The sequence below is a fragment of the Oncorhynchus tshawytscha genome, linkage group LG28 (assembly GCF_018296145.1).
Source record: "Oncorhynchus tshawytscha isolate Ot180627B linkage group LG28, Otsh_v2.0, whole genome shotgun sequence".
NCBI classification, from domain to species: Eukaryota; Metazoa; Chordata; class Actinopteri; order Salmoniformes; family Salmonidae; genus Oncorhynchus; species Oncorhynchus tshawytscha.
In genome coordinates this window covers 185,255-199,883 of record NC_056456.1, presented here as the reverse complement: position 1 = coordinate 199,883, position 14,629 = coordinate 185,255, and the positions used below count along the sequence as shown (strand labels likewise).

At 48.2% G+C, this 14,629-nt stretch overlaps 1 protein-coding gene across 1 annotated transcript in view; it reads left to right on the top strand.

The window, feature by feature from the left end:
• The first annotated feature begins 1,086 nt into the window (after window positions 1–1,086).
• Window positions 1,087–14,629, top strand: part of LOC112263895 (iporin) — a 63,193-nt gene continuing 49,650 nt past the window's right edge. The window contains exon 1 of the mRNA XM_042308332.1: window positions 1,087–1,260. The gene's annotated coding sequence lies outside the window, so the exon portion shown is untranslated. The remainder of the gene's footprint in view (window positions 1,261–14,629) is intronic.

Below are 14,629 nucleotides of genomic sequence, written 5' to 3'. Positions count from 1 at the left end.
CGTCAACCAATTGCATAATCACAAAATTCAAATTCCAATATCTCTTACTGTCACGTTCTGACCTTAGTTCCTTTGTTTTGTCTTTGTATGGTCAGGACGTGACTTGGGGTGGGCAGTCTATGTTTGTTTTTCTATGTTGTATTTTGCGTTTGGCCTGGTATGGTTCTCAATCAGAGGCAGGTGTCGTTAGTTGTCTCTGATTGAGAATCATACTTAGGTAGCCTTTTCCCACCAGTGTTTTGTGGGTGATTGTTTTCTATTTTATGTTTAGTGTGTGTTGCACCTGACGGAGCTGTTTCGTTTGTTCTCTTTTGTTACTTGGTATTTAGTGTTCAGTTCAGTTTATTAAAAGGATGAACACATACCCCGCTGCAAATTGGTCTGACATTTCTTACTCCTCATCAGAGGAAGACGACGAATCACGTTACACTTACACCATGTGATTTAGCAACCTAATTTAACTGTCTTATATAGAGAGGATTCCTACATTTAAAGTTATTCCTACATTCCTACATTTAATCAATCAGATTACACAGATCCACAAATAATTTGAAAACAAACCCGATTTTGATCATTTCCCATATCTACTGGGTGAAATACCACAGTCTGCCATCACAGCAGCAAGATTTGTGACCTGTTGCCACGAGAAAAGGGCAACCAGTTAAGAACACACACCATTGTAAATACAACCCATATTTATGCTTATTTATTTTCCCTTTTGTACTTTAACCATTTGTACATCGTTACAACACTGTACATATACATAATATAATGTCTTTATTCTTTTGGAACTTCTGTGAGTGTAATGTTCACTCTTAATTTTTATTGTTTATTTCACTTTTGTATATTATCTAACTCACTTGCTTTGGCAATGTTAACATATGTTTCCCATACCAATAAAGCCCCTTGAATTGAATTGAATTGAATTGAGAATTGAATTGAACCTGCCTGCAGGTTACCCATACATTGGAAACCAGCCTACAGGAAGCTAGAGATACAGGTATTTAACTTGATCCTCTCCGTATTGGGCCTGACCGAATCCCTCTGCGGGAGAGTAGAGATGAATCGGAGTTGACGTAAGAGCCCCGTTCTACGCCGCTGCTGCGCTGTCGAGAGCTGCAACGCTGCTGGTCGGGAGCAGAAAAAAACATGTTCCGTTCGTCTAGGATTAGGCATATTATACCCGTGGTTATTGACAACAATTGACATGTGGATACTATTGACACGATAATAACATCATCGTTGACAACCTGCTTAAACGTATGTATAATCGCCTTCGTGGCTTTCTAATAGAATGCTTCGATATAATGGGGAGAGAGGGAGAGGCAATGCAGAATTGCTTGGACAGCATTGAATGGGAAGCTGGAAAATGATGCCGTAGCATCATAACGGAAAAGGCGCAGTAAAAACAGGTCTTCCTTCAAAAAAATGCGGTTATTGACATGTCTAGATCGTTTCGAATGTAAACTATTTAATCGTGTGGTGTTTAATCCCATTGTTGACTTTCTGATCTTGACTCTTTATCCAAAGACATTCGACTATAGTGCTCGCGACAACACAGCGCAACCTCCATTAGGCCTAATTAACGCCATCTTAATGACAATGCATGGCACATATATGTATTATATCGCAATATTGGTGAGAAACCAAGTGATTGATTCTTGGCTATGTGGTTAAATAACAAGATAAACAGACATTGCCCATGTGCCATCATCTCGCACTGAATCCTTACAAAGGCGAGGAAGCTGTTTGACACACGGTACCGGGCGGTGGATGATAATGGTGGAGGCTGGGCTACATAATAACACAGACCTGTCATCGACATTCTCAACTAAACAGAAACAACAGCCAATCATTTTCTTGACACGTTCGGTACGTTTGTGGGTGTTTTAGACTAGAGTAATTCAATATTTTCTATGTAGCCGTTCTGGGACTGGAAAGGAATCATACGTTGCCATGTAACGGGCCTTTCCTTTAGCGTACCCAGTTACATTGTCTCCAAAACCATCATTGTATCGATTTGGGTGCGCGCATTCCCAGTGATCACCACATATGGGAGGGGTGGTGTTGGGTGTAGTTATATTGTTGTTTGGGGAATAGACAGTGCACGTCAACGCTAACGCGGAAATATTAACAGATGTTAACATAACAAGATATCCACATTGTTCAATTATGGATACACTATATTTACTATGTTATCGATTAGTGAGAGTATAGCCTAGGTCTATTATGATAGCATATATGCTCTATAGCGTAAGCGATGGATTTATCAAAAATATTCCGGCTCGTCTGACTCGTATCACCAATATGTTAATATGATGGATCACTTGGTCTGCTATCAGACATGTTCTATTTTGCGATAACAAAAGCAGCGCTTTCTCTTGCCCCATATTTCCCTTTCGCTTATGGGTGTTTTCATTGCCATGTAACCTATTAAACCCCTATCGAGAGAGAGCGAGATGCAACCAAGCGTTCCTGTGCTGCTGCGTATCGTCCTGTTATGTATCCCGCATTTTTCCATTTTAGTTCTGGCTGACAGGTACTTTCATGTCTGATGTGATATCTGCTTAACACAGACAGGGCAAGTACATCATTTCAACAGCAGGCCTATGCTACCACGCAGCTGCTTCGTAACTTTACATGTCTGTAGGTCTACCGGGGAATGTCTCCCATAACCCGGACAGGCGGGCACATGTTCGGGCGTGTCGCCCCCGGCCTTAAGCAGCCCAGCTGCGGCTTAACTGTGTCTGTCTCGTCCCTGGTCGTCTCGTCCCTGTTTGCCTATGTCTATCAGGCTGGTGGGTGGGTAGGTGTGGGTGTGTGTGTGTATTGGTGGGGTTTGGGTAGGTAGGTGTGCGGGCGGGTGGGTTAGGGTGTGGGTGTGTGTGTGTGTGTATTGGTGGGGTTTGGGTTAGGCGGGCGGGTTAGGTGTGTGTGTGTGTGTGTGTGTATTGGTGGGGTTTGGGTAGGTAGGTGGGCGGGTTAGGTGTGTGGGTGTCTGTGGGTGGGTGTGTGCATATGTCTATCAGGCTGTATACTACATTGTATTACATCCAGTGTATTTCTTATGAGACAGGGGAGAGGATAAAAGGGGTGGAGAGGGGAGAAACACTGTATCAGCAGTCCCAAAGCCTGATAGATGTGAGGCTACAGAATGTTGAGAAACACTGTATCAGCAGTCCCAAAGCCTGATAGATGTGAGGCTACAGACTATTGAGGAACCCTGATGAAGTCAGCTTGCTGTCATTGGCTAATTATTATAATTACATTTACTTCATCTGATCTACAGAATGTGCAGCTATCTCCTTTCCCTTTCTATGTCTGCAGAATGTCAACACAACACAATATAACAGAGATACATCATCCATCCTGCATTAGAGAGAACTAGAGAGGCAGTTGCATGCTCTACTTACCTGTGTTTATCTACAGTATACTTAGTAGACATTTCACTAGAGACAACTTGTACATCAAGCTACTATGTTACGTAAAGATAGTAATCTTCTTATAGTCAGGTAAGGGAAGGAACTCTTGAGAGGGAGGGAGGGAGGGAGGGAGGGAGGGCGAGGGTTGAGGGAGAGAGGTGGAAGAAAGGTGGGAGAGAGGAGGAAGGGAGAGAGGTGGGAGAAAGGGAGGGAGAGAGGTGGTAGAGAGAGAGGTGGGAGAAAGGGAGGGAGAGAGGTGGTAGAGAGAGAGGAGGGAGGGAGAGAGGGGGAGAAAGGGAGGGAGGGAGAGAGAGACGGGAGGGATTGAGAGAGGATTGAGGGAGAGAGGAGGGAGAGAGAGAAGGGAGAGAAGAGAGGGAGAGAGGTGGAGAGAGAGAGGAGGGAGGGAGATAGGGGGAGAAAGGGAGGGAGGGAGAGAGAGACGGGAGGGATTGAGAGAGGATTGTGGGAGAGAGGAGGGAGAGAGAAGGGAGAGAAGAGGGGAGAGGTGGTAGAGAGAGAGGAGGGAGGGAGAGAGGGGGAGAAAGGGAGGGAGAGAGAGGGGAGGATTGAGAGAGGATTGTGGGAGAGAGGAGGGAGATAGGTAGTAGAGAGGGAGAAGGGGAGGGAGGGAGGTGGTAGAGAGAGAGGGGAGGGAGGGAGGAGGGAGGGAGGGAGGAGGGAGGTGAGAAAGAGACATGGACAAGGACAGTACTGGGTTTGTAGTGACTTGTTGTTGTATCTGGGGGCTCTATCAGAGAAGTAGGGAGGGACAGTGCTTTCAGAAAGTATTCATACCCCTTGACTTATTCCACATTTTGTTGTGTTGAATTCAAAATGGATGCTTTTTCTCACCCATCTACACACAATAATAACCCATAATGTCAAAGTGAAAACATGTTTTGATTTTTTTTCTTATGTATTGAAAATGAAATACAGAAATATCTCATTTACTTAAGTATTCACACCCCTGACTCAATACATGTTAGAATCACATTTGGCATCGATTAGAGCTGACAGTCTTTCTGTCTCTAAGAGCTGTTCTCACCTGGATTGTACACAATTTGCATATTCTTCTTTTTAAAATTCTTCAAACTCTGTCAAGTTGGTTGGTGATCATTTAAGTCAATACTGTAATTAGGCCACTCAGGAACATTCAATGTCATCTTGGTAAGCAACTCCAGTGTATATTTGGCCTTGTGTTTTAGGCTATTGTCCTGCTGAAAGGTGAATTTGTCTCAAAAATTCAGAAATATCTCAAAGCAGACTGAACCAGGTTTTCCTCTAGGATTTTGCTGGGCTTAGCTCTCTTCCATTTTTTTTATCCTAAAAAACTCCCTAGACCTTGCCGATGATGAGCATACCCATAACATGATGCAGCCACCACCATGCTTGAAAATATGAAGAGTGGTACTCAGTGGTGTGTTGTTGGATTTCCCTCAAACATAGCACAGTTAATTTCTTAGCTTTTTTTCAGTTTTACTTTACTACCTCATTGCAAACAGGATGCATGTTTTGGAATATTTTTGTTCTGTAATATTTGTTTTCTTTTCACTGCCATTCTGTCATTTAAGTTAGTATTGTGGAGTAACTTCAATGTTGTTGATCCATCCTCAGTTTTCTCCTTTCACAGCCATTCAACTCTGTAACTGTTTTAAAGTCACCATTGGCCTCATGGTGAAATCCCTGAGTGGTTTCCTTCCTCTCCGGCAACTGAGTTAGGATGGACGCCTGTATCTTTGTAGTGACTGGGTGTATTGATACACCATCCAAACTGTAATGAATAACTTTACCATGCTCAAAGGGATATCCAGCATCTGTTTTTTATTTTATATTTTTTTACCTATCGGTGCCCTTCTTTGCGAGGCATTGAAAAACCACCCTGGTCTTTGTGATTGAATCTGTGTTTGAAATTCATTGCTAGACTGAGGGACCTTATAGATAATTGTATGTTTGGGGTACGGAGATGAGGTAGTCATTCAAAAATCAAGTTAAACACAATTATTGCACACAGAATGAGTTCATGCAATTTATTATGTGACATATTAAGCACATTTTTACTCCTGAACTTATTTAGGCTTGTCATAACGAAGGAAAACCTCAAGGAATACTTATTGACATTTCTGCTTGTCATTTTCAATTAATTTGCAAACATTTCTAAAAACAGAGCAGACCTTCCCAGAAACATTTCTAAAAACACAATTCCAATTTGACATTATGGGGATATTGTGTGTAGGCTAGTGACACACGATCTCAATATAATCCATTGTAAATTCAGGCTGTAACGTAACAACGTGTGAATACTTTCTGAAGGCACCGTAGTGTGGTGTTGGTAATAATACCCATCTCTGTAGCTGCTCGGGGTGCACCGTCTCTGGGAAGGTCTGCTCTGAGTCCCAGCCCAGTCCTTATGATGTAAGACCCGAGGAAGAGAGGGAGCGGGAGGGAGGAGGAGGATGATGTCCTTTGTTCACACTAATGATGTAAGAGTGAGGATGGGAGGGAGCGGGTCACAGGGAGGGGAGGCAGGGAGGAGGATGATGTCCTTTGTTTGCAGCTTTCCCTTAAAGTGTGTGTGTGTGTGTGTGTGTGTGTGTGTGTGTGTGTGTGTGTGTGTGTGTGTGTGTGTGTGTGTGTGTGTGTGTATATTCAAATTCCTTTATTGGCATGGCAAGAGAACCTGTGTGGTCTCTCTTATTTCTCTCTCTCACTCTCTCTCTCCCCCATCTCTCTCTATTTGTCTCTCTTTCTTTCTCTCGCTGGGTGGATAGATAGAAGCAGACAGGGGATATTCGAGGAGAGTGCTTTCAGAGAAACAGACAGAAGGCCAGGTCATTGAGGCGTGTGATAGACTAGCTAAAAAGATTGTGTGTCTTCCTGCCAGTGACCCAACAACACAGAGCCGTAGCCCAGTTTATTTGAAAATAAACAGTTTGGGTTTGTTCTGTTGTCTGCAATGGATGGTCCTGTATGTGTTGGGCCTCTATGACCATCAACACAAGACAGGAATGGGTATATATTGACACTTCAGCCCTCATTCAGGCGCAACGTTTTCATATTGTGTTTATTGGTTATTTGGTGTTTGGTGTGTGTAAGTGTGTTTGAGTTCCTGTGTCCTGTCTGCGTGCATTTTTGAGTGCGTGTGTTTGTGTGTGCGCCTGTGTGTGTTTGATAGCCGGAAACCCCTGCCCTGTGGTCAAACACTCAGGAGACGTCTCACTGTGTACGCCGGATGGCCATCGATGACACGTGGAGGAGGAGGGGCCTGGAACCACAAGACAAATAGCTGTGAGACAAGGGCTTAATCCTAGACACATGAAAAGTAGGGTGTATACGGAGGGTACTGGGTAACAGCAGACGAACAACAGTGGGACTAAGGACTCTAGAGATGGGGAAAGGACCAATGAAACGGGGGGAAAGTTTGCCGATGCTTGTCAACGGTACCTGGAGGTGGTCTTGAGCCGACCGAGCTGACGAACATCTGGGCTGAGGGTGACGAACATCTGGGCTGAGTGTTTGTTGACTTCAACTTCTTGCTCCGGGAAGAGCTGGGGCTGATATCCCATGGAGCAGTCGAAAGGGGATTGCCTAGTGGCCGAGTGTTCCTAGCATACTCCACCCAGACCAGTTGCTGGCTCCAGGTGGTGGGGTTGGTAGAGTGACGAGACACCGAAGTGTTGTTTCCATGTCTTGATTGGCTCGCTCCGACTGGCCGTTGGACTGAGGCTGAAACCCGGAGGACAGGTTGGCCGACGACCCAATAAGTGTGCAGAACGCCTTCCAGAATCGTGACGAGAACTGAGGACCACGATCACAGACAACGTTGCCCGCGAGTCCATGGATTCGGAAGACGTGCTGCACCATGAGCTGGGCCGTCTCCTTGGCTGACGGTAACTTGGGGAGCAGGATGAAGTGGGCGGCGTTAGAGAACCTGTCCACCACCGTAAGGATGGTGGTGTTGCCATCGGACGGAGGGAGCTCAGTGACAAAATCCAGGGAAATATGGGACCAGGGGCAATGAGGAACAGGGAGTGGCTGAAGGAGGCCAGACAGAGCTTGCCGCATAGTAATATTTTGAGCACACACCGTGCATGCAGAGACGAAGGCCGAGACGTCAGGAACCATAGTGGGCCACCAGAAGCGTTGTCGGAGGAAGGCCAGGTTTGATGGGCGCCAGGATGACAGGTTAGCCTGGAGGAATGAGCCCATTCCAGGACCTGAGACCAGGCCGAATCAGGGACGAACATCCGGTTAGCCGGGCCCCCCCACCTGGGTCTGGTTGGGAACGTTGTGCCTTGCGGACCAGGGCCTCAATACCCCAGACAACCGAAGCCGCAAGACATGAGTTAGGGAGGATGGTCTCAGATTCAGAGGATGTGGCAGCAGAACTGTACAGGCGAGAGAGGGCATAAGGCTTCACATTTTTGCACCCTGGGGGGTAGGAGATGGTGAAGTTGAACCTGGTGAATAACAGGGCCCAACGGGTCTGCCTAGAGTTAAGGCGCTTGCGGAGGAAGAGCGGTAGCACGAGCCTTGCTGAAAACCTCCAGGTCATGGTAATCTACGTTAACGGCAGAGAAATCCGAGGGTGTACTTAACCCCGGAGGTGGACGTCCTGGGGCAGGCGACGCCACCTTAAGGCAATGTGAGCGGCAGAACGGGCTCCGACCCAGGATTGAACCCGTCGTCCAGTCACTAACGGGGTTGTGCTTCTGGAGCCATGAGAATCGCAAAACAACAGGGAAGTGGGGAGATTTGATGAGGAGAAGCTGCATGGACTCACTGTGATTGCCTGATACCCACAGTTTATTGGGAACTGTGCTGTGCGTGACCCTGCCAATAGAGCGGCCGTCCAGTGCTCTGGCGTCCATGGGGGAGGAGAGGAGTTGCATGGAGATACCTAGCTCAGATACCAGGATAGTGCCCATAAAACTCTCATCTGCCCCAGAGTCGGTGTGCACCCGAGACTTAGACCGGTCACCCCACAGCAGGATAACAAAAAAAGGGAGTTTGAATAATGGGAAACAGATTGTGTGACCGTACTCTTAAAATATATAGAGATGGATATAGAGATGGAGCAGCCCCAGATTTGACCGTTAGGGCATGGCAGCCACTATAACGGCAAAAAAAACAACTAAAAAGACATGAAGCTTCCAACTATGCTCTCATCTTTCAGATACAATTGGGAACTAAGTTAATATCCCATATAGCATTGCAAAGTTAGAGCTAAAAGTCCGTCATAGGTCGTACCGGTACAGTATGACAGATTTAGCTCAACTGACAATTTCTTAGCGTCTGAGTTTCACAGAAACGCAACATTTGAATGAAACAAATGTTTTCATGAAAAGTTGCTATGGATGAAATTGATCAAAAATCACTGTACAAAACTTTTTTTTTTTTAAACATACAGAAATGTATATTAAAACCATTTCCTTGTATACAAAAAGCGTTATATCTTGACATACATTGTCTCTTTGCAAACATTTTTCAAAATGATCCCAGTTGGCACATTTAGGGTTATATAAATATGTTGTCACTTTTAGGGGTTGAAAATAATAGTATGGGACATTTAAACCCAACCAGATCCTTCAGACAATCCCTTAATCCCATTTCAAGGGTCAACAGTGGGTGGGTGAATGCTAGCACATTAGGCTAATGCTGTTAGTTTTAGTCTGAATTTGTGTGGTGATTGTTGACTTGTCCTCAGTGTGCTAACGCGCTAGGCTATTGCTGTTAGCATCTGGTGTGGTGATTGTTGGCTTGTCCTCGGAGTGCTGACACGCTAGGCTATTGCTGTTAGCTTCTGGTGTGGTGATTGTTTGCTTGTCCTCAGAGCGCTAAAATAAACTAATAGGCGAGGCTAATCCTGTTAGCACCACTTTCCCTCTCTGGAAACAGAATCAGACAAGGAACTCTCAGCAACAGTGAAGCTGTCAGGTGGCTAATCAGTCACCGTTTGAAGGGTTATTCTTGCACCTGGCAGGAGAGGCATTTCAGTTAGCCTGGGAATTGCCCGCTGAGATTGAATGGACTTGACCTGCAATGCTAATCTGTAGCTCGCTCAGCAGATAGAGCAGTGTGTTTGTGTGTGTGTGTGTGTGTGTGTGTCTACTGTCTCTAACCAACACCTGCACTGTCAGTCTCGGTTCTAAAAGGTGAACATCTATTTATATATTTCTCTCTCTCTGTCTCTCCCTCTCTCTCTCTCTCAGTCTCTCAGTCTCTCTGTCTCTCTGTCTCTCTGTCTCTCAGTCTCTCTGTCTCTCAGTCTCTCTGTCTCTGTCTATGTCTCTGTCTCTCTCTCTCTGTCTCTCTGTCTCTCAGTCTCTCTGTCTATGTCTCTCTGTGTCTCAGTCTCTCTCTCTCTGTCTCTCAGTCTCTCTGTCTCTCAGTCTCTCTGTCTATGTCTCTGTCTCTCTCTCTCAGTCTCTTTGTCTCTCTGTCTCTCTGTCTCTCTCTGTCTCTCTGTCTCTCTGTCTCTCTGTCTCTCTGTCTCTCTGTCTCTCTGTCTCTCTGTCTCTCTGTCTCTCTGTCTCTTTGTCTCTCTGTCTCTCTGTCTCTTTGTCTCTCTGTCTCTTTGTCTCTCTGTCTCTCTGTCTCTCTGTCTCTGTCTCTCTGTCTCTCTCTCTCTGTCTCTCAGTCTCTCTGTCTCTCTCTCTCTGTCTCTCAGTCTCTCTGTCTCTCTGTCTCTCTGTCTCTCTCAGTCTCTCTGTCTCTCTGTCTCTCTGTCTCTCTGTCTCTCTCTGTCTCTCAGTCTCTCAGTCTCTCAGTCTCTCAGTCTCTCAGTCTCTCTGTCTCTCTGTCTCAGTCTCTCAGTCTCTCTGTCTCTCTGTCTCTCTGTCTCTCTGTCTCAGTCTCTCAGTCTCTCTGTCTCTCAGTCTCTCTGTCTGTCTCTCAGTCTCTCTGTCTCTCTGTCTCTCTGTCTCTGTCTCGCTGTCTCTGTCTCGCTGTCTCTCTGTCTCTCTGTCTCTCTGACTCTGTCTCTCTGTCTCTCTGACTCGCTGTCTCTCTGTCTCTCTGACTCTCTGTCTCTCTGTCTCTCTGACTCTGTCTCTCTGTCTCTCTGTCTCGCTGTCTCTCTGTCTCTCTGACTCTATGTCTCTCTGTCTCTCTGTCTCTCTGTCTCTCTGTCTCTCTGACTCGCTGTCTCTCTGTCTCTCTGACTCGCTGTCTCTCTGTCTCTCTGTCTCGCTGTCTCAGTCTCTCTGACTCGCTGTCTCTCTGTCTCTCTGACTCGCTGTATCTCTGTCTCTCTGACTCTGTCTCTCTGACTCTGTCTCTCTGTCTCTCTGTCTCTCTGTCTCGCAGTCTCGCAGTCTCGCAGTCTCTCAGTCTCTCTGTCTCTCTGTCTCTCTGTCTCGCTGTCTCGCTGTCTCTCTGTCTCTCAGTCTCTCAGTCTCTCAGTCTCTCAGTCTCTCAGCCTCTCAGTCTCTCTGTCTCTCTGTCTCTCTGTCTCGCAGTCTCTCAGTCTCTCTGTCTCTCTGTCTCTCTGTCTCGCTGTCTCTCTGTCTCTTTGTCTCTCTGTCTCTTTGTCTCTGTCTCTGTCTCTCTTTCTCTGTCATAGTCACAGCTTTCCTTAAGTTTGGGTCAGTCACAGTGGTCAGGTATTCTGCCATTGTGTACTCTCTTTTTAGGGCCAAATAGCGTTCAAGTTTGCTCTGTTTATTTGTTAATTCTATCCAATGTGTCAAGTAATTATCTTTTTGTTTTTCTCGTGATTTGGTTGGGTCTAATTATATTGCTGTCCTGGGGCTCTATTTGTGTTTGTGAATAGTCCCAGGACCAGCCTGCTCTAGGTTCATCTCTGTAGATGATTGCTTTGTTATGGAAGGTTTGGGAATCGCTTCCTTTTAGGTGGTTGTAGAATTTAATCTAGTCTAATCTAGCACCTCCACAAGCACAACAGGGGTTACCACTACTCGTCCCTCCTGTACCCGGTCCCAGTCTACTACAGCTGGACCTGGCCACCATTTATCTGGCTCCTTCATGAAGGGAGAGGGTGTCCGCTCTTGTCTCGTGCCTCTCCAGGAGAGCTCTGGAGTGGGCTAACACCGTGTGGATAGAAGGAGATGCGGCATTGGAAGACTTCGGTGAGTTCACCCACCGCTTCTGGACAGTCTTCGACCATCCTCCGAGGGTAGAGCGGTGGGTGAACGTCTCTTCCACCTGAGGCAGGGGATGAGGAGCGCCCAGGAGTTCGCCCTGGAATTTCGTACCCTGACCGCAGGAGCAGGCTGGAACGACAGGGCCCTCATCGACCACTACCGCTGCTGCCTGCGCGAGGATGTCTGTCGGGAGTTGGCCTGTAGGGATACCACCCTCACCTTCGACCAGCTGGTGGACCTGTCCATTCGGTTGGATAACCTGCTGATCACCTGCGGACGTCCAGAGAGGACTCTGTCGGTTCCCTCTCCCAGCACCACCGCTCCGGTGCCTATGGAGCTGGGAGGTACTGCGCCCAGGGACGCCGGAAGAGGGGCTTTCACCTGCACCATCTGTGGCCGCAGAGGTCACACTGCCGGTCGGTGCCGGGTTGGTTCCTCTGAGAGTCGAGGCGGCAAGCAGGGCACTCTAGCGTCACCCCAGGTGAGTCGGCACCATTCTCACCCAGAGCCCTCGTTTGCACACCTGTTTTTGCATGTCATGTTTCCTGAGTCTTCCCCACATTCCCAGCATAAGGCGCTAATCGAGTCAGGCGCGGCTGGGAGTTTTATAGACGGAGCATTCGCTCATAGTTTAGGAATGCCCATTGTTACAGTGGATGTGCCCTTCCCAGTTAGACAGTCGACCATTGGGGTCGGGGTGGATCAGGGAGGCCACCGCTCCCCTGGGCATGGTGACGCAGGGGGGGTCATAAGGAGAGAATCCGTCCCTTTCTCACTGACTCTCCTACGTTTCCCATGGTGCTAGGCCTACCCTGGTTACCCTGTCATGACCCCACTGTTTCATTGCAACGGAGGGCTCTCACAGGGTGGTCGCGGGAGTGCTCGGGGAGGTGTTTAGGCGTTTCTGTTGGTGCGACTACGGTGGAAAGTCCAGACCAGGTCTCCACCGTGCGCATTCCCCCCGACTATGCCGATTTGGCTCTCGCCTTGTCCAAAAAGAAGGCGACTCAATTACCACCCCATCGAAAGGTGGATTGTACGTTAAATCTCCTGGTAGACGCCACACTTCCTAGGAGTCACGTGTATCCCCTGTCACAGGCGGAGACGGCGTCTATGGAAACATATGTCTCCGAATCCCTGCGTCAGGGGTACATTCGGTCCTCCACTCACACTTTTTTGTGAAGAAGAAGGAGAGAGGTCTGCGCCCATGTATTGACTATCGAGGCCTGAACCAGATCACTGTGATGTACAGTTACCCACTACCTCTCGTCGCCACATCATCGCCACAGCAATTGAGTCAATGCACCAAACTAGATCTCAGGAGCGCTTACAACCTGATGCGTATCTGGGAGGGAGACGAGTGGCAGACGGCGTTCAGGACGACCCTCAGAGCATTATGAGTACCTCGTCATGCCGTACGGGTTGATGAATGCTCCATCAGTCTTCCAAACCTTTGTTCACAAGATTTTCAGGGACCTGCATGGGCAGGGTGTTGTGGTGTATATTAACGACATTCTGATATACTCCGCTATACGCACCGAGCATGTGTCCCTGGTGCGCAGGGTGCTTGGTCGACTGTTGGAGCATGACCTGTACGTCAAGGCTGAGAAATGCTGTTCTTTCAACAGTCCGTCTCCTTCCTAGGACACCGCATTTCCACCTCAGGGGTGGAGATGGAGAGTGACCGCATTTCAGCCGTCAAAATTGGCCGACTCCCACCACGGTAAAGGAGGTGCAGCGGTTCCTAGGGTTTGCCAATTACTACCTGATGTTTATCTGGGGTTTTGGTCATGTTGCGGCTCCCATTACCTCACTGCTGAAGGGGGTCCCGGTGCGTTTGCAGTGGTCGGCTGAGGCGGATAGGGCTTTTGGTCACCTGAAGGCACTGTTTACATCGACTCCCGTGCTGGCCCATCTGGATGTCTCTTTGGCGTTCATGGTGGAGGTGGATGCGTCCGAGGCTGGGATTGGAGCCGTGCTTACTCAGCGCTTGGGTACGCCACCGAAGATCCGCCCATGTGCTTTCTTCTCAAGGAAGCTCAGCCCAGCGGAGCAGAACTATTACGTGGGGGTCCGGGAGATGTTGGCTGTCGTCAAGGCCTTGAAGGCGTGGAGACATTGGCTTGAGGAGGCTAAACACCCTTTTCTCATCTGGAATGACCACCGCAGTCTGGAGTACATCCGGGCAGTGAGGAGACTGAAGCCTCTCCAGGCAAGGTGGGCCATGTTTTTCACCCGTTTTAGTTTCACCCTTTCTTACAGACCAGGTTCCCAGAACGTGAAGGCAGATGCACTGTCCCAGCAGTATGTCACAGAGGAGCGGCCCATTGATCCTACACCCATACTCCCGGCCTCCTGCCTGGTGGCGCCGGTAGTGTGGGAGCTGGACACAGACATTGAGCAGGCGTTATGTGCAGTTCCCGCTCCCCTCCAGTGTCCCGTGGGGCGTCAGTACGTTCCGTCTGCTGTTCGTGACCTGCTGATCTATTGGGCCCACATGTCACCCTCCTCTGTTCATCTGGGCATCGGTCAGATGGTGCGCTGTCTGAGTGGGAAGTACTGGTGGCCCACTTTAGCTAAGGACGTGAGGGTTTATTTTTCCTCCTGCTCGGTGTGTGCCCAGTGTAAGGCTCCTAGGCACCTACCAAGAGGTAAGCTACACCCCTTACCCGTTCCACAACAGCCATGGTCACACCTGTCGATCAATTTCCTGACCAATCTCCCCCCATTACAGGGAAACGATCCTGGTTGTTGTGGATCGTTTCTCTAAGTCCTGCCGTCTCCTTCCTCTGCACGGTCTCCCTACGGCCCTACAGACTGCGGAGGCCCTGTTTACACACATCTTCCGGCACTACAGGGTGCCTGAGGATATTGTGTCTGATCGGGGTTCCCGGTTCACTTCGAGGGTGTGGAAGGCGTTCTTGGAGCGTCTGGGGGTGTCAATCAGCCTTACCTGGGGTTTTCACCCCGAGAGTAATGGGCAGGTGGAGAGAGTGAACCTGGATGTGGGTAGGTTTCTGCGATCCTATTGCCAGGACTGGCCGGGGGAGTGACCAGTGCGCTATTTCACATTTGCCTTTGGCTGGAGTGTTGTGACGCTGT